At 36.2% G+C, this 25730-nt stretch overlaps 1 pseudogene; it reads right to left on the reverse strand.

Annotated features, from left to right (window-relative positions):
- Positions 1-25730, reverse strand: part of LOC120171717 — a 44601-nt pseudogene that overhangs the window by 5837 nt on the left and 13034 nt on the right.

A 25730-nucleotide genomic window follows, 5' to 3' on the forward strand; every position in this document is an offset into this window, starting at 1 on the left:
GAAGATCTACAAGCTCCCATGTCTCATTACGTTGTATTGCTGTAAGTTTTTCTTTCATTGCAATTCGCCATTCCTCTTTATCTGTCGCTTCTTCAAAAGTTGAAGGATCAGCAATAAACAAGGCCTGCGTAGACGCATAAATCTCCACCAAAGTTTTGAATTTCTTTGGAGGAGTCTCATCATCGGAGAAAATGCTACTATTCGAAGATGCACTAGACTAAGTTGGAGGAGATAACAGATTTGGGGAAAGGGGTTGTAACACTTCAATCTGTGGAGCTGTTTCTTTACTTGCAATTCAAACTTGACATCACCTGCATTTTCTTCCCAAGACCAGCTTGCATCTTCATTGAAAATCACATTTCTAATGATTATTATTTTGCCATCAATATGACTATACAACCTGTACGCTTTGGACTCAGAACAATAACCAACAAAAATGTATTTTGTTGATTTTTCATCAAGTTTGCTGCGTTTATGTGAGTCAACTAAAGTATAAGCAACACAACCAAAAATGTTTAAGTGGCTTACCCAAGGTCTTTTTCCGTACCAAGCCTCATATAGAGTTTGATTGAGAACATCCCTTTTGGTGACAAATTCAACAAGTAGACTGCAGTTGCAACACCTCCAATGTTATTCTCAGATCTCAACTGTTCAAACTCGTTCTTCAACAGAACCTGGAAATCATATTTATGGAAAGCGATGTGGTGTAAAGGATATTTCACCACTGGCTTAGGAGGGACCGGAAAAATCTCACCACCAATATCATTAAACCTAGAATCCCAGCAGCCACTATGATTCTCATCAGGAAATTTGGCACCACACTTGCAACAACCATCATTAAGCTCTCGACCAACATTTTACAAGCAAATAAAGTTGATATAAAGAAGATAAAATGTTCATATTCTTTGTGAATACCCGGAAGATAATAACAGATTGTGCCTGGAATTAGTGAATTCACTATTAGAAATGGCATACTTGAAATCGTGTTGGCTAAGACAAAGGCAGTGACGCCGTAGTTCCCGTTTAACCTTTCTCATTGGAGCACCTAAATGAAATGGAAAATGAAGGATATGTCTCAATGCTAAAGAACTAAATAAGAAGGGATTTAGGATTTAAGTAATACAAACCTTCATTTCTTCTACGAAAGAAGGGAATCCACCTATGTGTTGGAATGATTTAAAGTCATCCTTTTATTTTTAGTATTGATTATTGTGGTTCCTTGTTTTTCTGATTTTCTTGTTATTTACGTTCACTTTTTTGTTAGTTTGTTGTGTTGTCAAGCCTATATATAGGCCTATGTTTGTTCCATTCTAAGCATTGAACAAAAGCAGAAAGTTCTGTCATCTAAAGTCCATTGTTTCTTCTTTATTTTTCTATGCTATGGACGTGAAGGTCAGAATTGCAATTACGTACATAAACAGTATACCTCTTGCCTAAAAATTCAAAATTATATACGAGCATAAGTGTCATTCTCTACGTATATGTATTGTGGGTATATTGTTGATAGGAATAAATGGGTCCCGAAAAATTTAGGCCTTTCATCTTTTCTGGTTTAGATAAAGAATCGCAAAGTAATGAATCGGTCATTGGCTGATGTTAAAATATTGTATCTTTATAAGAAGGTAAAAAAGAGATGAATGAGATTCAGGTGGTTCTATCCCTTCTTTTGGTCTTGATCGAGAGGTTTTACCGTGATATTTAGAGTTGATGTCTAAAGAAGGATTATTATGACTACTCGTATAGATCATATCAAGTTATTGTGATCTCTTGAAGGATGTTAAGTATGTGGGTTGATCTCTTGAAGGGTTATTACGAGCATACGCGTTTTGCTCATCTTAGTGAACGTGGTATTGATGAATTACATAAAAGAAATCTATTACATGGTGTTACAAGCTGTAAGCTCTAATTTTGCAAGTATTGTGTTCTTGGTAAACAGACTAAAGTTCATTTCAAGACTGCGAAGCACAACACTGAAGGGATTCTTGATTATGTGCATCCGGATGTATGGGGGCCTTCCACGATATCGTCTTTGGGTGGATCTAGGTATTATGTTACCTTTATTGACGATTTTTCACGGAAAGTTTGGGTGTATTTTTTGAAACATAAGTCTGATGTTTTTGAGAAGTTCAAGCTGTGAAAAGCTAAGGTAAAAAACCAAACATGACGAAAAATCAAGTATTTGAGGTCTGATAATGGTACGGAGTATATAAATTCACAGTTTCTATAATTCTGTAAGGAGCATGGGATTAAGAGGCATTTTATAATGCGCAAGACACCACAACAGAATGGTGTTGCAGAACAGATGAATAGGTCGTTGAATGAAAGAGCCAGATGTTTGCGGTTGAATGCGGGGCTTCCCAAACACTTCTAGGCTGAGGCTGTTAACATGGCGTGTTATCTTATCAACAGATTGCCAAGGGAATCATTGGCTGGGAAAGTTGAAGAAGAGGTATGGACTGGTCATGATGTTAGTTTTGATAACTTACGGATTTTTGGTTATCCTACTTATGTGCTTGTACCTGCTGATGAGAGATCCAAACTTGATGCAAAATCGAAGGAGTGCATTTTTTTGGGTTACAATAAAGGTGTCAAAGGATTCAAGTTCTGGGATCCAGTTGCGAAGAAAATTGTGATCAGTAGAGATGTTTTTTATGAACAATCTATGTTGTAGTAGAAGAAAGATATGATAGTGGTGGATTTCGAGTAGTTTCCAGTTGAGAAACCAGAAACTTCTCAACCAACTTCTGGTGGTTCTGCTATGGATGATTTGCAGGATTATAGTCTCACCAGAGACAGGGTGAGACGGACGAATATAAAGCCCTCGAGCAGATTGGGTTTTGAAGACTTGGTCTCTTTTGCACTTACTGTTAGCAGTGATGATCTGGTTACTTTTCATGATGTCGTTACTAGTCAGGAAAACGACAAGTGGATGGCTGCCATGGTTGAGGAGATGGAGTCTTTGAATCACAATCGTACATGGGAGTTAGTTCCCCTTCTTGAGGGTAAGAAGCCGATTGGCTTCAAATGGGTGTATAAAAAGAAACCAGCAGTAACAGAAAAAGAGGGGGAGAAGTTCAAGGCTAGTTTGGTAGCAAAGGGTTTTTTCACAGCAGAAAAGAGTTGATTATGATGAAATCTTTTCTCCTATGGTCAGGCACACTTCAATCCGAGCAGTACTTGCATTGGTGGCTAGTTGGGATTTGCATTTAGAGCAGATGGATGTTAAAACTGCTTTTTTGCATGGTGATTTAGAGGAGCAGATCTACATGCGGCAACCTGAAGGTTTCACTCAACCTGGAAACGAGCATTTAGTTTGTAGATTGAAGAAATCTTTGTACGAGTTGAAACAATCTCCAAGATAGTGGTATAAATGGTTTGACTCCTATATGATCAAGATTGGTTATAACCGTTGTGAGTATGATTGTTGTGTCTATGTTAAGAGCCTTGATGATGGTTCTTTTATTTTTCTGTTATTGTATGTTGATGATATGTTTATTGCTGCGAAGAACATGGATGATGTTATTGGTTTGAAAACCTTATTGAGTCAGGAATTTGATATGAAAGATTTAGGTGCTGTAAAGAAAATTCTTGGAATGGAAATTTGCAGGGACAGAGACTCAAGGAAACTGTGGCTATCTCAACGGGATTATGTTGAGAAAATGCTAGAAAGGTTTGCGATGAGCAGCGCAAAACCAGTTAGCACTCCATTGGCGAATCACTTTAAGCTCTCATTAGAACAGTGCCCGAAGACAGATAAGGAAGCTGAAGATATGGCAAAGGTTTCGTATTCTAATGCTGTTGGCTGCTTGATGTATGCAATGGTATGTACTCGTCCTGATTTAGCTCATGTTGTTAGTCAAGTTTGTAAGTACATGTCTAAACCTGGTAAGCAATATTGGGAAGCAGTCAAGTGGATTTTTCGGTACTTAAAGGGTACTGTGGGACATGGAATGGTTTTTGGTAGTCAGCGGGATAATCCTTTGGTTGTAGGATATGTGGATTCAGACTATGCAGGTGACTTGGATAATAGAAGATCTACGACAGGGTATGTGTTTACTCTTGGTGGAGGGCCTATTTGTTGGAAGTCTACTGTTCAATCTGTTGTGGCACTATCTGCAACTGAAGTTGAATATATGGAAGCGGCTGAAGCTGCAAAAGAAGTTTTATGGCTTACTGGTTTAGTGAAGGAGTTGGGTGTTCAACAAGGTGGAGTTTAGTTGCTTTGTGATAATCAAAGTGCTATTCACTTGGCTAAGAATCAGGTGTATCGTGCTAGAACTAAACATATTGATGTAAGGCTCCACAAGATCAGAGAGTTGGTTGCATCTGGAGAGGTTTTGTTTCAAAAGGTACATACTGATGAGAATGTCGCTGATATGTTCACCAAGCCAGTTACGACAGACAAGTTCAAGCATTGCTTGAACTTGTTGAATGTTTCGAGTTGTTAAAGAAGTAAGGTAACCCAACCCACATTGAAGTTTCCAAGGGGCAGGATATTCGCCAAGGTGGAGATTTGATAGGTATGGCTCATAAATATACCAATAAAGAGGACATGGTTTTTATTATAAATAGAGATGTAACCTAAACCTATGAGATATAGAATAAAACTTCTAGTGTCGCCTAGGCACCGAGGACGTAAGCACATTGCCAAACCTCATTAAAATTCTTGTGTTCTTTCGTTTTCTTTTTCCGATTCTTCAACATTAAGTATCACATACAATTCTTTCAGATATTTTCTTCCTTTTTTTTTAGAGTTCTCGAGATTCTTTTTTTGGAAATACTTTTCTACGACCTTACCTACAACGAGACTCTTTCTCCAAAGGTGATGTGTGGGTGTGGAGATGATACGAAGGACGTTTATAGGAGGTACTATATATATATATATATATATATATATATATATATGTTGTAAGTTAATTACCTGAATTGAACCATAGCTCAGTCTGAGGTGGTTAAACATGACATCAAGGAGTAAACCTAAGACCATATAGACAGGTAGACGTAGCCTATAGTAGCCTGGACTGGATCATGATATATGTTAATGAAAGATCTTCTGATGAGAACACAACATTGGATAAAGAAGTTGGCATTTATTTTCTCTTTTTCCACTGCTCCGCTGTACTGAAATATATGGAACCGAACAGGTGTTAGTGTAAACTTTCTGAAACTTTAAATGTTTTAATTGTTGGAAACATACTTCAAAAAATAGCTGACCCTATTCCCATATGTAATAGGGTAAGGGGGAGATAGGGTAGTAGGCTGCCCAAACCTCTTCACAAATCTGAGCTATCTTGTTTGAACACGTTGGAATATATAACAAGACTTGCAAGAGTTCACCACAATGTTGATTATTTCCTTGATGGGAATTGCATTAACGAAACCTTCCTCAATATTGTTGCAGCGGTATTTTGGGTTGGGCTCGGAATTGGGCTTCGACTTAAATAAATGGGTTAGAATCGACACCGATTATTTATTTTTTTAAAACATAAAAACTAGGTTGATCGGACACCTCCTTACCTGATCTATATTTTACCAAAAATTGTCGGGTTCAGGAGTCGGTTACAGTCAAGGAAGAATTAGCACCGTTGTACTGCCCTTTCGATACTAATTTAATTTACAGTTGTGTTAATTAAGAAAATTGCAAATTAAAATAGAAGTAAAAATTTGATCCAAATTACTTACCTTTAATTGATTTAAAATACTCCTAAAAGGTCAAAAAGATATTAAAAAAATAAAGTATTGAATTGATCAAAAATATATACATGCTAAGAAATAAAAATTAATAGAATGAAAAATTGAAATAAATAGAATAAAAACAAATCATACATATTGAAAATATAAAGTAAATAAAGATAATGTAAAGAAAAAGTCAACTAAATAAAAAATAAAAAATATCAATTGCAAAATATAAATAAAGACAAAAATTAAAAAAAAAATAAAATAAAATAAAATAAATAATAAAAATAAAAATAAAAGAACGATTATTATCAGATTGGTGACTCATAAAGTGTGGTATCTTTTAAATATAATTAAATAAAGCATGAAATAAATAAGGAGGGGACCATATTGAAAAAATAAAATACAGTGAGGGTGAATTTAAAGAAGAATCGGAATTAAAATCGAATTTAAGGCATGAAATAAGTTTTAAAAATAAATGGGGGACCAGCTCTGTAATTTGACCCAACCAGATTGAAAACACACAGATCCTTAGGGGATCCGGTCGGGTTTTCGGGTCGGCTATAAAAACCCAAATTCACAAACAAATTTTTATTTTCTCCTTCCCTCAAAACAGATCAAAACCAAAAACCCAAAATGCTCTGAATTGTTCTTCATATTCGTCACAACACGAAGAACATTCAACCCAAACCCAGAATCTGACCATGCTCCACCTCGCCGGCCGCCGTTCATCAGCGGTGAAACCCAAAAAAGTTAGTACCTTTCGAAAGCTCTTTCTTTTCTCTTTTCAAATATCACATTTGTTTCCATAAAAAAGCCTCGGGGAGGGCTAGATCTGAGAAAAACCTTTCGAAAAACCCTCCCCCGATCATCGACTTTGTCCTTTTTTTGAGAGTTCTCCTTGTCAAAAAAAAAAGAAAAAATATCATGCAATATGCAAGAGCAAAACCAAGATAAGTAAAAAATACCTTTCGTTTTATTTCTTTTTGAGATTTACAAGTACTTTCTTGCCTTCGATCTAACTTTTTTTATTTTGTTTTTAGGGATTTATAGCATTAAGAGTTCCTTTTTCGTTTAGTTTTAGAGTTTCATTAGGATAGAAATACATGGTTTCGGTTGTTTTTGAATCCTATGAAACTACATAGTTGGGTTGATTGTTGTTGTTGCTGAAAAAATTGTTTCCCACTAGGGGATGGTTTCTTCGGCTAAACTCCACTTTGCTCGATGGTCTATTTTGGGCCGTTAGATTGGCTGCAGATCCAACAGCTCATGATCGTGCGGTGCGTGATAACATTTTTAGGGCTTCACAAACCCTAGCTGATATGTGATCTGGGTCGTTTGATTGATGCTTGATCATACAGGTGAGAATCGTGCGGCGCTTTTGCTTAAGTTAAAAACCCTAGTTTGCTGGGTCAAGAAAACTTAGGTCGGGTCGGTTTGCTGGGTCCTTAGCCGGGTCGGCTTGCTGGGTCAGGCTTGCCCGCCCAGTTGGGCTCTCTGCTGAGCCTCTTGGATAGTTAGACTTGGACCTTGAATTTTAGACCAAAGAAAGAAAAACGAAAATAAATAAATAAAAAGTAAAAAGAGAATGAATAAAATATAGTAAATAATATATAATACTATATTATATAATATTTAAATATATTTTTTTAAAAAAATATATATTTTCAAAATATTTTCAAAAACTATTTATTATATATATTTTTAAAATATTTTTAAAACTATATATTATATATATTTTTTCAAAATGTTCTTATCTGTATTTTTAAAATATTTTCTAAAACAATATTATATATATATATATATATATATATAATGTTTTCAAAAACTATATATTATATTTCAAAATATTTTTAAAAACTATATATTATATATATGTTTTCAAAACGTATTTTTAGAAAACTATATATTACATATATGTTTTCAAAATTTTATAAAAAACTATATATTATACACTATATATATACTAAGTAAAACCCTTGATGAAAATGAGTGACTACAATATCCCTCTTTGCCCATTATCGTGTAATGAAAATAGGGCAAAGACAAAAAGACACAAATTTTTGTTCGGCATATGGGCTTGGAAACAAGCATGTTCCTGCAGGAGTTGTCGACTTCTGAGTTTGAAATCCAACTCCATGTTACCATTGAAGAAAAATGTCGGCTCCCTGTTGTTGAGTCGTACTGCGGGTGACTCTTGAGATGTCTTTGAACATGATATCTTTCGTTTTGAAGTTGAAATCATTGCTCAAAATTGGAAGGTGACTTCTTGTTGCCAAATCCTAGTCAACCTTGGTCTTCTTCTCAGTTTAAAGACCTCGGTTTGAAAATTCAACCGGAAAGTAGTTCCTCGATGCTACCATATGGTTGATATACCCTTGAGCTGAACGGAATCAAACTCGAAGGTTTTTGTTGACAGATAACCCTTCTCGCCTTGAGCTATGCTGTGAATTAGGTTAGGAGATAGTTCCTTGTTGCTAAATCGTAGCCAACATTGGTCTTCTTCTAGGCTTAAAGACCTTGGTTTAAAATTTCAACAGGAAAGTAGTTCATCGTTGCTACCATGTGACTGATACGTCCTTGAGCTGAATGAAATCGAACTCGAAAGTTTTCACTAACAGATAATCCTTCTCGCCTTGAGCAATGTTGTGAACGGTTCCTCTAAGTAAAGGATGGCTCCCATTCGCAGGTCTAAGCCGGTCATAATTCTTTAGATGACTCCCCTTCACGGGAAAGCCAAGTGGTATATTCTGTTAGTCAGATATCATCCGTCGTGGAGTTGAAATCTGGCTTGAAAATTTTAACTATAAATTAGCCACTCGTCATTGAGTTAAGCTGAATTGGATCTATTCTGAATTGGCTCTCGAACCCATCTAAAGTTGATTCTAAGATCTGTCGATCTTTCAATAGGTAAAGTTGGTTGAGGTGTAGCTCATCGCCGCTGAGTTTAGCAACCACCATCAATTTTTTAAGGCATTTTTTTAAATCGAGTATCTTTCTTCTTGAAGTTGAAACTTGAATCTAAAGCTACAAAAATTATGTATGCGAAAAATGGTAAATGTGATGCTTTTAAGTATGTCTAAGATGTATGCAACATGAACTAGTTCTTGTTTTATCTCCTAGATGACATCTCATTTTTTCTGCTGGTCTTGTCTTTGGAATCGATCATGCCCCAACACTGACGGCTTCATGGAAAATATCTTACATTTTTTGGCTCAATCCAGTGATCTTGCATTCTTGGTCATATGGATCAATTTTAATCCAAATATTCTTAAGCCTTTTGTTTTCTTGAGAGTAAGACTCTTTTGATTTTCGTCTGAATGATCAACCACTAGAACAGGTCGAATCATCATCTTAGTTGACACATCAATATCCAGTGAAAGGCTTCTTCAGCCAAGGCTACCTCTTCTAATGTCCGTAAAATTATTTTGATTGTCCTGGAAAAATACTGGCGAACAGAAAGGCATCAAGCAACCTCAGTGCTACTTGTGAGTTCTCTGCTTCTTGTACTCGTAGAGTATTTTTAATTTCTTACATGGGAATCTTGGCAACAAATCCTGACTTTACTCTAAATGTCGTTAAGCATCTCATTTTCTTTCTTTCAAGCTCATTTGGGTTGTCATTGTCATTAGAGTTTGCATTCCTGTTGTTTCTCAAGTACAACAGTAAACTCCCGCTTCAGGAGGGACCCAATAGTGAATGAATTTTTCGTCATCACAGGCTAAACTATTTTCGGCCAACACATTGTTGTAGGTATCTTGCACCTTACTAGACGATCATCTTCATAGTAAAGAGAGACTTTGCTTGATAAAGCAACCATTTGTATTGCTCATATGCACTTCTTATTCGCAACGTTAAGCTTTGTTTTGATAGGAACCACCTCAAGAGGCACAGGTGGTAGAAAGAGAAGAGATTGGAAACCTGGAGATGCATCACATCATTTCAGGTCCTTCAACCGAATTTCGAGAAACTGTCTTGTCTGAGATATATCTCCCCTTTTTCAAAAAAGGTTTGGTTGGTATAAAAATGATGTCAGAGCAATTAGAGCAAAGTATCATTTCACTGAATATTAAATAAATAAATCACACAAGTTGTTTTCAAAAGTTATAGCCCTTTGACAAGTGTCAAGATCCATGAGTGATATGAGAAGGAAATGCGATTTGGTTTTGATTTTCATTATTTTCAAATAGGATGTAAACAAAATATTGCAACGGATGCATTCCACTGTACGACCCTTTAGAGAGCATTTCTATTTCAGTTCTCAGGAATCTTACATTTGTTCAATTTTTACAGACTCCTTAAGCAGAGATAGCACCGAAATATCGATCTAAAAACAAAACCTCTGAGTTCTTTTGTGTAGTCAACTATAACAGATGTTTCCTGACTCTCTTAGTCTAATTTTCCTCGAAATTTAATTTCAAATCCTCGTTTATTTCAGGCTTTATCACCTTTAAATTATACTTTGTTAAACTTGATGTCCTTGCTTTAGATTTTGCTGGGAAATTCATCTCGACACATATATACTAGTGTCATGATCTGAATTTACTTGTATTTCATAAAGTTAGGGAACTTAACATTGTCTATTACTTTAGCGGAATATCACTAGTTAAAGGATTCAAACGTCAGAAAGTCTTCGACTTGACAAACTCAAATGAAACTCACTTCATAAAGTTCAGACATTACCACCATAATTGTTTCAGACATCACCTCTGAAGATTAACAACCTACTACTTTCAGCGGAGTGCCCCCATCATTGTTAAAATTATCACATTAATTTTTCGATTTTGAGACTTCCTAAGTTTGTCAAGAAGAATCTGTTATAGTTTGAGTGTTAGTGAAAATAAAAAAAATCATCTTTAGAGCTCAATTTATAAGCAACTCATCTAAGTCAAATTTGTTTATTCCACCATTCCATTTGTAAAAATTGTATATCGCCACGGAACGTCCTTAATAGACATGCAAACTTAATTGGTCTTGCAATGTCATGCATCGAAGATGCCCCAACTTGTCTACTTCCATACTTGTATGAGTGAGATAGCATTTTTTCTTTTTCGGGTAAAAGATATGGATCTTGTTTTTTTAAAAGGAATTTGATCTCGGTATATGTCAAAAGACTATAACCTCATTTCCCAAAATGTTCATTTTATTATACTTGATATTCACTGAATTTCAAACAATTCTCTATTACTCAAAGAAATGTTATTTTTTTTTAAACAAAGTTCAATCATATAAAAGACAAATTCAAACAAGACATCATTTCATAGGTAACACAGCTCTGTCGTAATAGTGATGACCTTCTCTTGTCTCATCCCAAGATAACCCTTTCCTCGATTGACTTTTTAGATACATCTTCAGTTGCACAAACATTCACTTTGGGAGTGTCATTGCTTCTATCGTAAAACTCTAGTTCTTTTCTGTCCATCATTAGCTAGATTAAGACTTTAAATTTGACACATTCTTGTGCATCATGTATGTCCTCATTGTGATAACAACAATGAATGCCACATTTGCAATCTTATATGCTAGGATGTGGTGTAAGAAACCCTGCATTTATCATTTGCCTCCATACCCAAACTAGAGGTGACTTCACTTCAGAAACTCTGGTTTTGACCTTCTTACCCTTCTCCCTGGTGATTGCATTATATTGATGATTAGACAAAGGATCCTGTGTAATGTTGGGTGATCATGTATTGTTGAAATGAATCCAATTCCTGTTGTGCATTCTTTGGACAATCCTCTTAAAGGCAAGGTAGTTTTCAAAGCATGCCCTGGAACACCGCCATGATATTGACAGTGTTTATTTTCGTCATACCACCTGGGGTATGGGGGCTTTAGAGGTTTCTCTGGATATAGTGACACCACATGTGTGTCAAAAAACTGTTGATAAAGCTCCTTATATATCATGGGAATGGGATCGAAATGCTCTTTTCCCTTTTCTCTCCTTAATTCCCTCGAATCTTGTTTAGAAGCACCTGACAGTACAACTGCAGTTGGTTTTGATTTAGAGATCGTAACATTTTTTCTAGTGTTGAAAGCGTTAATGATCTCTCCTTCTTACTTCTTCATGGGAGGTTTTCTACTTGACCTACCTCTTTTTGTCTTTCCTTGCTTAATGTTTGTTTTCACTTCCTCATCAAACCCCAAAATATGGTAATACTCTAGATTATTTTAAGGGTTTGTTACTGATAACTCCATAAAAAGACTTAATTTATAGTCTTTTCACTTAAGTTATTGCTCGTCTAAACAAAGTATGCATTGCATTTTTAGTTGCATTTAGTTGCATATAGGTTATATTTTCTTGTGGTGGATAAGTTTTGCCTAGGCAAGATTTATTTGGCTTAACTGATGCTGCTGAGGAGAAGCGGCTGTTTGAGTTGTTTTTGTAAAAGAACTTTACAGAGGAAGAACATTTTAGTCGTGACAATGAAAAGCTACAAAGACCAATGGAGCAGATGAGAACGTGAAGGTCATATTTATCTCATTGAGGCAAGATTTATCTGAAGAAGTTTGAAGCACATGTGGCGAAACCGCCTATGTCACATGCCAGTTGGATGACCTACTTCACGTGCAAGCAAGCCTTGCTTATTCTGACAGCCGCCAGCCACTTTTCCTTTTTAAGTTTTGGAAATTAATAACGGCTAATTAAGGAAACTCTAAAAGCATACAAAGCCCTAGGAGATTCTCCTTATAATTATCAGCCGTAGCCGTAAAAGGGAGGAGGCAAGGAAGAAGAAATAAGAGCTTTACATTAGGCGTGAGCAAGCAGCTGTAGTGTTTTCCCTCCGTCTACCCCCCAGTCTTCCTTGGTGTCCTCCATAGCCAGACGATAACAGAGTGGTGATCAGGTCTCGAGAAAGGGTGATCACCAAGGCAGGCGTGGTGTTGATAAGGATTATCGCGACAGAGCCCCAGCTTTGGGAGTCGTTCTTCCTTTGTTCCTAAACTCTAATTCCTTAACACTGTAAGAGCATTGAGAGATCACACGGGGTTTCGGTAAAACATGTATGGGCATTGTAAGAGTAATGAGAGATAGCCTTTTTTCTAGAAAGTGATTCTTGAATTCGAGAGAATTAAGAGAGATCAACGTGAGCAAAGGAATGAATCTGGGATGGTGAGTTCTAACTTGTCTACCTTAGAGATAAGGAGTGAGTTTCAAACGACTAAAAGGGATAAAGGCTAGAGTAGGTTAAGATAATGTCTATAGTTAACGCTTAGAGGTATTGCCACAGCAACCATCTAAAAATACCTAGTAATCCTGTCGGGTAGTTTAGTTAGTCATAATAATTCATTATGGGCTTAAAATAATTGTTGCCGAGACAATAGTTTAGCATCAGTGCTCTGTGACACATCTGAATATGAGGTTGTTTGCATTATTTAATACAATACGTTGTTTTGTTTTATCTGTCTGCATATTTTCTTTTCTCAACCACACTTGTCTGCAATCATTGAATCATTATTCTTAGCTCCTAATTAGTTCTTAGCTTTAATACTTAGTAGGATTGATTTGTGGCATTAGCTCTAGTTGTGGTGAAAAGATATTTTATATTTAATACAATACTTGTTTTGTTTTGTTTTATCTGTCTGCATATTTTCTTTTTCTCAACCACACTTGTCTGCAATCATTGAATCATTATTCTTAGCTCCTTAATATTAGTTCTTAGCTTTAATACTTAGTAGGATTGATTTGTGGCATTAGCTCTAGTTGTGGTGAAAAGATATTTCTAATCCAATCCCTGTGGAGATGATACTCACTCACTACTATATTACTTGCATCGATTGTGTATAGTTGCACAGAATAGCTTGCCTTAGCATAAACATTCACAACCGATCAAGTTTTTGGCGCCGTTGCCGGTGATTGGCAACTGATGAAATTTCTAGCCATAACAAGTTCTTTGTGTCACTTTATAATTATTTAGTCTAACGTAGTTTATTATTTTCTTTTATAGGTTTTTATTATTGCATGACCTTGAGATCTACTGGTGAGACTTTGGAACCATTCAACCCCGAAGTTGAGTAGCCCAAAGAACCAGAGAACAATTGAATCAAATGTAAAACGACATGGGAGATTTAGGAGATCAAGTTGCAAGACCAAGAGCAATACGAGATCACTTGAACCCAATTCTCGATGACCTCAATCCTGGCATAGTGGCACCAGAGATACAAGCCACTCATTTTGAACTCAAACTGGTGATGTTTAATATGTTGAACTCTATCGGCCAATTTTGTGGTACACCCAATGAAGATGCTAGACAGCATGTGCATGCTTTCCTTGAAGTATGCGATTCATTTAGACAACAAGGAGTACATGAAGGTGTGCTCAAACTGAAGCTTTTTCCTTACTCCTTACGTGATAGAGCAAGAGCTTGGCTCAGCAGAGTTCCTTCCGGATCAATAGAGTCATGGGTAGATTTATGCAAGAGTTTCTTACTCCGATATAATCCGCCCAATATGAATACACAACTTCGAAATAACATTGCAATTTTTTGCCAAGGCGATGATGAATCAATATACGAATGTTGGGATAGATATAAAAGTTTACTTCACAAATCTATTAATCATGGATTTCATGATTGGACGCAAGTGGTGATGTTTTACAATGGAGTCAATGCACCAACTCGAATGATGTTGGATGCCTCAGCAAATGGCAGCCTACTAGAAAAATCACCAGAGGAAGCTTTTGACATCCTTGACAGGATAGCGAATAATGACTATCAATTTTCAAGTGCAAGATTGGGAACCGGCAGAAAAACTTTGCAATGTCCTAATGGGGTAAGAGAAGTCAAGGCAACCAATAATGTGTGCATATTCTGTCACGTCAACCATCATGAGAGTGAATGTCCTGAAAACCATGAGTCAACTAATTTTGTGGGCAACTACAATCGAAATAATAATAATCCCTATTCGAACACGTATAACCCTGGTTGGAGACAGCACCCAAATTTTTTATGGAATAATCAAGGGAACAACAATAATCAGGCCACAAATTATAGGCCACATTAAAATAATTCAGACCATCAGCATATTTAGAATCAACATCATTAGCAGCCCTGACAGAACAATAAAGGTATAGATTCTTCCTCTAACACTCATTCCAATACTAACTGCTTGGAATTATCCTTGCAGGAATCCATGGCCTCGACAAAAGATTTCATGGCATCTACAAAGACCTTGATGTATGAACATTCTGCAACAATAAAAAATCAAGGAAATTTGTTACAAAGCTAGGCAACACTTTTGCAAAGCCATAGTTCATCTATCAGAGAATTGGAGAATCAAGTGGGACAGATTGCCACGGTATTACATTCTCATCCACACGGAAATCTCCCTAGTGATACTGAAGTCACTAAGCATCATGAAAAGGAGTAATGCAATGTAATTATGCTAAGGAGTGGAAAAAAAGTTGATAAGATGACAAGTTTAGGGGAGAACAGCTGAACAATTCTCGCCAAGGCGTAACACAACCGGATGAGGAATCGAAAAATGTTGAACAAGAGAAAGCGCATAAAGAGAAGGAAAGAAATGAAGGCTCAGAAAAACATTAACCGGATAACAAGAAATTCATGGTCAAGGCCAGCGATTACCCTGCACCATCAATAGTCGATGTGAGACCTCTACCACCGTTCCCTTAATGGTTGAAGAAACATGAGCAAATGCCTTCCTATGCCAAGTATCTGAAAGAAATTGTTACAAAGAAAAGGAAGGTAGAACGTGTCACCACGGCAACAGAAATCTACTCAGTAGTGAGCAAACTCCCACCAAAGAAAAAAGACCCTGGCAGCATTGTAATACCATGTTCCATTGGTAATGACTTCATCGGACGAGCTCTCACTGACTTAGGGTCAAGTGTAAACTTGATGCCAAAATTGATATTCATGAAACTAGACGGGTATCACGCCCATCCCACCTCGGTCATTCTACAGTTGGCTTATCGGTCTTATGTGCGACCCATGGGCATAATTGAAGACGTTACAGTAAAGGTTGATAAATTCGTATTTCCAGTGAAATTTCTCATTCTAGATTGCGAATCAGATGAAAATACACCAATCATTTTGGGACGCCCATTCTTAGCCACCGGGAGAATTTTAATAGATTATGAAAAAGGAGAATTCACCATGAGAGTTGGCAAGCAAAGCGTCACGAACAATGTTTTTAACTCTATGAAATACGTAGATGATCCAGAGGAATGTCAATGCATTAGTAAGATTGAAGAAAATGTAATCCTTGGACGAGGTAAATCCCTAAGGCTCGATGAGAACTATACTTTGTACCATGAACCTACAACCGAGATGTATGAAGCAGAAAACTTTGGCCCAGATGAACTATTTTCAGAAGAAGGTTCTGACAATCATGGCCACGACAACAGAAATCTACACAATGAACACCCTGAAAGCGACGACAATGCAAAACACGGAGGAAAGACAAAGGACCAATTAAGATTTCTTCATAGGTCAGGTATGAAATTCAAACCTTTAGATTATGATGAAGTTAAATCTCAAGAGTCATCTTCACAACATGCACCGAAATTCAAGCTTAAGACTTTACCATCACATTTCAAATATGTTTATCTAGGATTTGATGAAACTTTACCAGTGATAATATCTGTCAACCTAACCTCCGAACACGAGAAGAGTTTGTTGCATGTTTTTTCACAGCACAGAAAAGCTATAGGATGGACGATGGCAGACTTGAAAGGAATCAGTCCAACCATATGCTTGTATAAAATCAATCTTAAAGATAGCCATAGCCCCTCGGTGGAACCCCAAAGAAGGTTGTCATGAAGGAAATAATAAAATGGCTGGATGCGGAAGTGATTTATCATATATCTGATAGTTCATGGGTTAGCCCAGTCTAATGTGTGCCAAAGAAAGGTGGTGTAATCGTGGTTAAAAGCGAGCATGATGAGTTACTCACCACGAGAACAATCACGGGCTGGCGCATATGCATGGATTATAGGAAGCTCGACAAAGCCATAAAGAATTATCATTTTCCCCTCCCTTTCATCGATCAAATGTTGGATATATTAGCATGAAAGATATTTTATTGCTTCCTCGATGGATACTCGGGGTATAATCAAATTTCCATAGCACACGGAGACCAAGAGAAAACAACGTTCACATGCTCATATGGTACCTATGCATTTAGGCAAATGTCGTTTGGACTGTGTAACGCTCCAGCTACATTCCAATGATTCATGATGGCAATCATTTCAGAAATGGTGGAAGAGTGCATGGAAATATTTAAGGACGACTTCTCCATTTTGGGTGATGACTTTGATCGATGCCTCGGCAATTTATCCAAGGTGTTGAAACGTTATGAAGAAGCCAACCTAGTACTGAATTGGGAAAAATATCATTTTATAGTAACTGAATGAATAGTGTTGGGACACCAAATTTCATGCCATGGCATCGAAGTAGACAAAGACAAGGTGGATGTAATTGCAAATCTTCCCCCACCCACTAATATGTGAGGTGTACACAGTTTCCTTGGAAATTCAGGATTCTATAGGCGGTTCATAAAGGACTTTTCTCAAATTTCTAAACCTTTATGTCTTTTGCTTCAACAAAATCATCCATTTAATTTTACTAATGATTGTTTGAATGCCTTCCAAGATTTGAAGAAAAAGCTTTCAGCAGCGCCAATAGTTATCCCACCACACTGGAACGAACCATTCAAGCTTATGTGCGACGCTAGTGACTATGCAGTCGGAGCAGTGCTAGGGAACCGAAAAAGTAAAATTTTTCATGTTATCTACTATGCAAGCCGAACGCTTAATGATGCTCAAGTGAACTATACCACTACTGAAAAGGAACTTTTAGTAGTAGTATTTGCATTCGATAAGTTTAGGCCATATCTAATAGGCACTAAGGTAATTATGCACACATATCACTCAGCTATTAAATATCTGATTAATAAAAAAGATGCAAAACCTAGACTAATTCGGCGGATATTATTATTGAAAGAATTTGATTTAGAGATCAATGATAGAAAAGGTATAGAAAATCAAGTAGCAAACCATTTGTCTAGGCTATATAAAAAACCTGATTGTCCTGATATCACAGATATTAAAGAGGATTTCCCTGATGAAAAAGTATTATTTGTCACGGATGCACCGTGGTATGCTGACATCGTTAATTTTCCTGTTAGTGGTATTGTTCCTCTTGATTTATCTAGCCAGGGAAAACGGAAATTTCGATACGATGTGAGACATTACTACTGGGACGAACCATTTCTATTCAAGCAGTGCGGAGACCAAATAATTCAAAGGTGCATTCTAGAAGAAGAGCAACAACATATCCTACTCCAATGCCACTCGTCACCATATGGAGGGCATTTTGGTAGGATGAGAACAGCAGCAAAAGTGCTTCAGTCGAGATTTTATTGGCCAACCCTGTTCAAATATACGCATGAATTCTACAAGTCATGTGATAGATGCCAATGAATAGGAAACATCTCGAAACGACATGAGATGCCATGGCAAAACATTCTGGAGATCGAACTTTTTGACATATGGGGCATAGATTTCATGGGACCTTTTCCAACATCATTCGGAGATATGTACATTCTCTTGGCAGTGAATTACGTATCAAAATGGGTTGAAGCCATTGCAACACCTAAGAACGATTCCAAGACGGTGTTGAAGTTTTTGTACAAAAATATATTCATCCGCTTTAGGACACCACGAGCTCTCATTAGCGATGAAGGGACACATTTTGATAATAAATTGATTTCCAAGGAACTGAAAAGATATGGAGTACGACATAGAATTTGTAATACCCCAAAAATTTAGATAATGACCAAAAAAGCAAATTTTGAAAGTTTGATGGTCAAAGTAGAAAATTGGGAAAAGTTTAAGGAATTAAGTGGTGATTTTTCCCAAAAAGAATTTTATTTCATAAATGGATTTATTTAATGACCAAATTATAAATTTGGTAAAGTTTGGTGATCAAAGTATAAACTTTGGAAAGTTCAGGGACCAAAATATAATTTTGGAAAAATTACAAATAGTTCATGAAAATAAGAAATAAAAATATTATTTTCACATTTTTAAAATGTTGGGAAATAATATTTAATGGTTTAATTTCATGTTTAACTTGAATTGTTTGATTAAAGTGACTGAATTACAATTTTTGGAAATTGCAAGGGCAAAATAGTAAAGTGGAAGACTAATTTGTTTATCTTTGACTATTATAAGATGATAAGGTTGATATTTTTCTGATTTGGAAGGAGATAAGAATAAGTATATAGGTTCTTTGGTAATTATAAAGTTTCATTAAGGTTAAATTGGTATTTAACTAATTTAATGAATTTAATATTCATTAAATGATTAATTAAAGGATATAAGCATCATATCAATCAAACATATCATGCCAAAGTGTTCATCTTCTCCAGCACAATAACGTGAGAAAGCTTGAAGGTAAGAAAATATTTTATTTTCAATTTTGAGCTAATTCCTTTGGAATTGGGGTTATGTTGTGAGATAGGAAAGTGATCTAAGCGAAAAACGCTATTATTTGGTACCAATATTGCTTTTTAATTTTGTTGGATTTCAAAGATCCTAAATCTAAGGGTTTGTGTTCATATAAGGGATCATGAAATTGATGATGAATCTTGATGTTTTAGAGGTTGTAGATTCATTTTCAAGTTTGATTGATGGTTATAATATGTTCAATCTTCTTAGAATTAATTCTTCAAAATTCAGCCAAATCATAAGTTGGAGAAATTTGTGTTTTGATGAGAGTTAATTAAGAATTTGATTGTAGAGATGTTAAATGGTTGATTTATTGTGTTTTATGGGTTTTGAAGAGTTAAGTGAATTGAAAGAATTGGTTGTAAGAATTGATGAAGAACCTAAGAATGAAATTAAAGAAAACAGTTTGGATTTTGAATCTGACAGTATGTTTGCAAATTTACCAGAAATTATATAAAAATAATTTAGAGGTTATTTTTATATATTTGTGTTCATATATCTATCTAGTTTCGTTTAAAACAAACGGGGATCAATTTCAAGGTGTATACAAAAAGATATGAGTTTTTAACCAAGGAAAGGTCTGAAAAATCGGACAGCAGATTCTGCAAAACAGATTCTGTTGATCAACTTTGAAAATTCACCATAAATTGTACAGAATGAATTAAAAGGATTTATTTATATGGATAGATTCATATTCGATTATAGTTTCCAAAGAAATAAACGGAATTAAATTCCAGTTTGTATATCAGTACAAAATACTGATTCTTTAAAGGTAGTGCATGTTGTCAGAATATGAAAATTTTAGAAAGTTTGGTAATTGTAATACAAATTTCGAATTGTTGTGAGTGTTATTGTAATTATGCCTTTGTGTACTTGGTTGATAATAATTTCAATACTGGAATTTTTGTATTGAAATTCTAAGTGATAAAATGGTGAAGGACCATTTTGTGTAAATTGGAAAATTTGGTTCCAATGTTAAAAGGAATTATTAAGAGTTAGTATTTTGATAGATAATGAGTATCAAAAATATTATGGAGTTATTGTGGGATATTTTTATGTTAGTAAAATACTAACATATGTATCGTTATGAAATTGTGAATTATACAGATTATGATTGATTTGCGATTGAAGCAAGTCAAGTGGGTTTATTGTGGACAATAGTGAGGAACAAATTTGGAAAATTATAAAGTGTCAAGGTGAGTGCAATACATGCATGAAATTATATATGGATGTTTTATACATCATCGGGAAGACTTGTGATAAGTCGACCTCTTTTATAACAGCATGTTATTATGTCATTTTTATAAAATGACATGACATTGAGATGTAATTGGATGAAATTATAATGCTTTGATTATGAGAAATATGATATTTTATCATGAATGTTTTCGGGTATGAACTACCCCATTGCTAAATTATGATAATATACTTTGCCATGGATGGATTAAATAAAATTGATTATATGCCCAAATATGTTATTGAGGATCAGTGGTATTAATGGCATGCCATAGAGTCTAGCAGCTGCAATATTAGGTAGCAGTAGAGTGTCTAGAGAAGGCACATAGTGCAGACCTTAGTGTCTAGTGAAGACACAGTACAAACACTACGGTGTACTAGGTGGGTAAATCTCGACCTCAGCACTTCGGTGCAATAATTGACTCCTATACCGGGTTCCTCATATAGTTATACTATGGGCTATGGATAATGGTTTATTGATTAATAAATGGTAAGTATGAAAATAAGCTTACGAGCTTATGGAATAATGGCAAGTATGTTGGTAAAATAAGATTACGAGCTTATGGAATAAATGGTAAGTATGTTGGTAAAATAAGCTTACGAGCTTATGGAATAAATGGTAAGTATGCTCGTAAAATAAGCTTATGAGCTTATGGAATAAATGGTAAGTATGTTGGTAAAATAAGCTTACAAGCTTATGGGATTAAATTGTAAATACTTTGATAATAAATTTTAAATTAATTTGGTCATGGTAAAATATTGAATATGCAAGTGAAATGATTTATGGCATTTGGATTTGGACATTGAAATTCATGCATGAATTGTATTGCAATGTATATTGTTTTAATTGCCTCACTAAGTTTATACTTAACGTGTGATGATTTTCATGCGTATGTAAAAAGTCAATAGTGGATTAAAGAGTTCAAAGTGACATCAAGCATCGAGAGGTATATTTCAATATCAGTAAGACATCCTACGATAGAACTTGATTTTAGATGGTGGCATGTAATTTGAAAATGTTCAATTTATTTATTGAATAAATTTTGGAAATTTTTATAGTTATGAAAGGTTAATTTTTATGAATTTATATGTATTTTCGGAAGTACTGTAGCAGTATTGTAGCATGAACAATAACCATACTTTTAAGCAAAATTTCCAGAATGATTTTGGGGTACCGATTCCCCCAACAGGGAACCGATTCCCCTGCTGTTCATCGCCATTGTTTACTGTTCACGGGTACTATTCATAAAAAAATCTTTTGAATTAAATTTTTCATAATAAAATATAAATTATATGGAATGATATTTTTATAATATCAATTATCATTTTAAAGAAAATAAATTTTAAATCACTTTTGAATCGTTAAAATGGTTTTAGAAATTTGGATAACATCTATAATCTGTATAGGTATAATTATAAGGGTTATGGGTGTTACAGAATTGCTATGGCGTATCACCCTCAGATGAATGGACAAGCCAAAGTATCTAACCGAGAAATCAAGCAGATCCTCGAAAAAATGGTCAACCCAAGTCGAAAAGATTGGTCACCGAAGCTAGATAAAGCACTATGGGCCTATCGCACAACATTCAAGACACCATTGGGAATGTCCCCGTTCAAGCTAATCTATGAAAAGGAATGTCATCTACCGGTTGAACTCAAACACAAAGCTTATTTGGCCATCAAAAAGATAAAAATTGATGCTCAGCTTGCTGGAGAAAGAAGACTATTGGAACTAAACGAGATGGATGAATTCAGAGCACATGCATATGAGAATGCCCGCCTTTACAAGGAGAAAACAAAACGATGGCATGACAGAAAAATACTACCGAGGCAATTTTATTCTGGACAACAAGTACTGCTATACAATTCACGCCTTAAGTTATTCCCAGGCAAGCTAAAATCATGATGGTCAGGACCATTTATCGTACACCAAGTCCATGACAATGGAGCAATTGAAATTCAGAACCAAAACGATGGTTCCATCTTCAAAGAGAATGGGCAGAGACTCAAGGAGTACAAAGGAGCCCCAGTCATGCGCGACAAACCGGCATCGTTGGCACACGATGCCCAAGAGTTTACTTTTCTTAATTGAACAAATATTCGTTGCCTAGGCAATGAAAATCTGAATTCTGTACATAAATAAGTTAAGTTATTTTATGCTTTAATACGTTTTATTTTATTATTCTATTCTCTCATATTGTAGGCAAACAAGGAACACGTGGCAGCATGGGGAGTTGAAGCATGCATGAAGGAGAAAGAACGAACTAGGGCAAAAGGTTTTGGCGGCAGAACAAAAGGGAAAGAAATATTTTCCCCTCCTTTACGTCAAATCACATATTTCTCATTTAATGAGAAATCTTTTCCCCACTGAGAAAAGATGTAAATACCCTGAAACCAACCATCACTTTCCAAAAAAAACTACCCACTCTTCTTCTTCTTCATCGTGTTTCTATCTTTCTCTACAAACCAGAAAATTTGTTTTCTTTCACTCAAAAATACCTCCCCATCTTCACCACTAAAATCAGCTAAGAAAAATGGTGAGATCAAGACCGGCCCCACCCTGATACAGAGTTTCGAACATTTTCAAACAGCCGAAGCAGAGGCACTTTTCAAAACCATTCAGCAACGCCAAGTCTATTTGGAAGATGGGTTCGTTTTTCCAGCCGATGGAGAAGAACAGTTTGGCCCTGAGGTGATGGATGTCATAAAGAAGAATAACTGGGAGAAGTTTGCTCGTAATCCTAACGTCGTAGCACCGGAAATGATAAGGGAGTTCTATGCCCACCTCGCGGATACCTCCAACCACACGGTATATGTTCGAGGAAAACTCATTCACTTTTCCCCTTCTGCACTTAACAAATACTTTAAGTTGGGGAAGGTGGATGATCAACACAAGAAATTTATGGCCAAGGCAGATCAAGAAACGTACAGCGGAGTTATACAGGATTTATGTTTTGGGTGGGCCAAGTTGGAAGGGAATGTCCCCACAAGAAAGCGATTATATCGTTGAGCCCTCAAGCCACACGTGAAACTGTGGAACCATTTTTTTAAAGGTGAGCTGATGCCAACGTCCCACAACAACAATGTCCTTGTCAAGCGGCTGATGCTGTTGCATTTGATCATATACGGTAGGACGATCGATGTGGGTGAAATCATCTTTGAGCAGATCCATGACTGTGCCAAGAGGAACCATTGTAACCTACTGTTCCCAAACCTTATAACCGCACTGTGTATAAAGAAAAAGGCTCCTAAGGACCCATTCGAAGACTTCATCAAACCCAAGGAGGGTATTACAAAGAAAAAGGTCCCCGAGTTGATGAGTTTCAATGATGACGACCCAAAAAAGGGTCTAGAGCGAGGAACAAAATCGGTTGTCATGGCTAGAATGGCCGCTGTGGTCGCACACACGCGTGAGACGCGTGAAAAGATCGTGTGCTTGGAGAACCACATGAAAATTTACTTTGAATATGCCAAAGAAAGGGACATACAAATCAACGCCCTCATCAAGGAGTTACTCCCAACCACAATGATTAGACTGCCAACCTTCCCCAGTGTCATCCTCAACTACAATGTGGGAGGTAGCACATTCCATGCCTCAACATCTTATGTCCCTCCAGATGTTCCACCAGGGGTGCCTACTGATGTGCTACCATTGGCTACCCATGTCTCACCCGTACCAGAAGAAAGCCACGGCGACACCGAGGAGTTCCTCAATTCCTCATCCTTCTTCACCACCGAAAGAAGCAGTGATACTCCACCCCACTTCTTCACTGATAAAGATTTCACGCCAGCACCAAAGCAGCCTGAGCAGGATCCTATTCCATCCCCAGTTCAATCGACACCACTAGCCCCAACAGCAGCTCCTAGTCAACCACCAGTTCTAGCACAACCGACTCCCGCGATCGAGCAGTCCACTCCAGCCCGCGTTTTGACCAGTAAGAAGCGATACAAGAGAACGACGGGTCGTATACTTCAGCCATCTCCTTCTCAGCCAGAAGCAATAGACTCGGGATCCGAGAGCCCTTCCCCTCCCAAACGACGCTGCACAAGGGGGTCAAGTCAAGCTACACCACCACAGTAAGTTTTTTTTAGTCTTCGTTTTTATTTTTATTTTCGTATTTGTATATAACATCATTTAGTGTAGTTTTCATGCATTGAGGACAATGCATCCCGCAAGTTTGGGGGAGGTGTTGTCTATTCTGTCATACTTTGTTAAATAGTAATTGATGTTAATTGGTTGAAAATTTTAGTTGTCATGACATAAGTAGATTAATATTATTGTTAGGAATGAATTAGGGATGCCCAATGATGAATGCAAAATTCTATTGCCTAGGCCATAATTATTGTAAAGATTGTTTGGAGAAGAGAACCAACCCTAGCCTTGATCCTTTGAAACTTATAAACACGGTTGTAGGTTGTCTTTGCTCTAGGTAATCTTTAAAATTTTAGGGAAAGAACTTTCTAATTGTCGAGGCTTCAAAAATATTCTAAGGGTTAGGTAAAAACTCTCTAGTGTTTAAAAACTTGGAAACTCGAAATACACAAAGGGACACTCCTCTGTGCAAAGACATGAATAATAAAAACTGCAAAATAAATTAAGAGTAGCCAAGGCATATAAGTGAATGAAAGTAGTCACAGGATGACTATGCCCGACTAGCTTGGGGGTGGAAGGTATGCTCCCTTTCACCTAGAGTGTGGAATGGTAGTTGTGATGAGCTGACTCCTCTATATAAAAAACAAAAAATATGAATAAAGAGAATAAAAGTTGATAAATAACTATGACTATAAACTAAGCCTGATGAATAATTTATAGCCTTGAAAACCTAGAAGTGCTTACTTTAAGTTTTCTAATTACCTCTATGCATAGACTGGTTACAATCACGCACACATAAATAGAAAAGGATCCTGACTAGGGAAGGGACTTGACTAATATGACTGTCGAAGATATTGAGGACACATATTTTTACTGAGGGCTAAAATATCAAACCTGATGATGTTCTTAATATTGCTTTGCCATGACAATTTTAATTTTCTTCTAGCAATTATCCATTACTTTAGGACAAAGCAATAGCTTAAGTTTGGGGGTGTGATAACTCCGTAAAAAGACTTAATTTATAGTCTTTTCACTTAAGTTATTTCTCGTCTAAACAAAGTATGCATTGGATTTTTAGTTGCATTTAGTTGCATATAGGTTATATTTGTTTGTGGTGGATAAGTTTTGCCTATGCAAGATTTATTTGGCTTAACTAATGCTGCTGAGGAGAAGGGGTTTTTTGAGTTGTGTTTGTACAAGAACTCTACAGAGGAAGAACATTTCAGTCGTGACAATGAAAAGATGCAAAGGCCAATA

Source organism: Hibiscus syriacus, unplaced genomic scaffold (genome assembly GCF_006381635.1).
Source record: "Hibiscus syriacus cultivar Baekdansim isolate YM2019G1 unplaced genomic scaffold, ASM638163v2 tig00111835_pilon, whole genome shotgun sequence".
In the NCBI taxonomy this organism is placed as follows: domain Eukaryota; kingdom Viridiplantae; phylum Streptophyta; class Magnoliopsida; order Malvales; family Malvaceae; genus Hibiscus; species Hibiscus syriacus.